At 34.8% G+C, this 1569-nt stretch overlaps 1 pseudogene; it reads right to left on the reverse strand.

Moving 5' to 3' along the window:
* Nucleotides 1–1050: 1050 nt before the first annotated feature.
* LOC120610702 (uncharacterized) lies at nucleotides 1051–1169 on the reverse strand (annotated as a pseudogene).
* Between the last annotated feature and the right edge of the window lie 400 nt (nucleotides 1170–1569).

Raw genomic sequence — 1569 nt, forward strand, 5'->3', positions numbered from 1 at the left:
AATTTTTTGAGGAAACTTTATACTGTTTTCCATAATGGCTGTACCAATTTATACATCCACCATCAGTATATGGGGGTTTCTTTTTCCTCACAGCCTCTCCATCACTTGTTACTTGTCATATTGACAATAGCCATTCTAACAAGTGTGAGGTGGTATCTCACTGTAGTTTTGATTTGCATTTTCCTAAGAGCTAGTGAAGTTGAGCATCTTTTTATATGTCAGTTGGCCATTTGTATGTCTTCTTGGGAGAAGTGCCTGTTCAGGTCCCCTGTTATTTTTTAATTGTATTGTTTGGTTTTTGTTGTTGAGTTAGTTGCATGAGTTCTTTATATATTTTAAATATTATCTCCCATTGAAGGAAAGCATTGTTTACACATATTTTCTCCCATTCAGTTGGTTGCCTATTTTGTTGATTTTTTTGTTGTTTTTTGTTTTGTTTTGTTTTTTGCTGTACAGTAGCATTTTAATTTGATATAGTACCATTCATTTATTTTTGCCTCATCTTTGAGGTCAAAATCATACAATCTTCTCTAAATCCAAGGTCAATAATTTTAGTATATATGTGTTTTTCTATGCAATTTATTGCTTCAGGTTTTATATTTAGATCTTGAAGTGTTCTTTTAAATTTGTCTCCAACATGAGAAACCAGGAAAAGTTCAAACATAGATAAAAGATTCTGATGTAAGAAGAAGACTGAAATAAAGGACGTGTCAGAGCAGTAGTCCCCAACATTTTTGGCACCAAGGACTGGTGCTCCTATAAGAATCTAATGCCTGATGATCTGAGGTGCAACTGAGGTGGTGATACTAGTGCTGGGGAGCAGCTGCAAATGCAGATGAAGCCTTGCTTGCTCTCCTGCTGCTTACCTCCTGCTGTGTGGCCTGGTTTCTAATAGGCCATGGACTAGTGCCGGTCAGTGGCCCGGGGTTAATTAAATTCACAATGTCTATTATTCTGTTTATTATTTTTTTTAGGCAAAGGAACCTTTGGTTGACCTCACAGATTGCAAGGACCTTATCAGCTTAAGATCCTTTATTTTTTTATTTTTTACACCGACAGCACCTGGTCTTCCTAGGTGGTCTCCCATCCAAGTACTAACCAGGCCCGACCCTGCTTAGCTTCCGAGGTCAGAAAGGATTGGGCTTGGTCAGGGTAGCATGGCCATAGACTAGAAATACAATTTAAATGCCATAAAATTTACCCATTTTAAGTGTAAAATTAAATGATTTTTAGCAGATTCACAGAGTTATTCCACCATAATCTGATATTAGAATATTTCTATCACTTCCAAAAGAAAACTCATACTCATTAACAGTCACTCACCATTAGTCACAACCCCCAGCTCTAGAGAACTATTAATCTACACTCTATTTCTAGATTTGCTTATGCAAATTGAATTATAGAACATGTGATCTTTTATAAGTAGACATTTTAAGGTTCATTGCTGTTGTAACATGCATAGTTTATTTTTTATGTCAGAAGAATATTCTGTTCTATAGATATACCACATTTGTTTATTGATTAATGAGTTAATGAAAATTGAATTATTATTATTTATTATTATTATTA

This window comes from Pteropus medius, unplaced genomic scaffold (assembly GCF_902729225.1).
Source record: "Pteropus medius unplaced genomic scaffold, Ma_sr-lr_union100, whole genome shotgun sequence".
NCBI classification, from domain to species: domain Eukaryota; kingdom Metazoa; phylum Chordata; class Mammalia; order Chiroptera; family Pteropodidae; genus Pteropus; species Pteropus medius.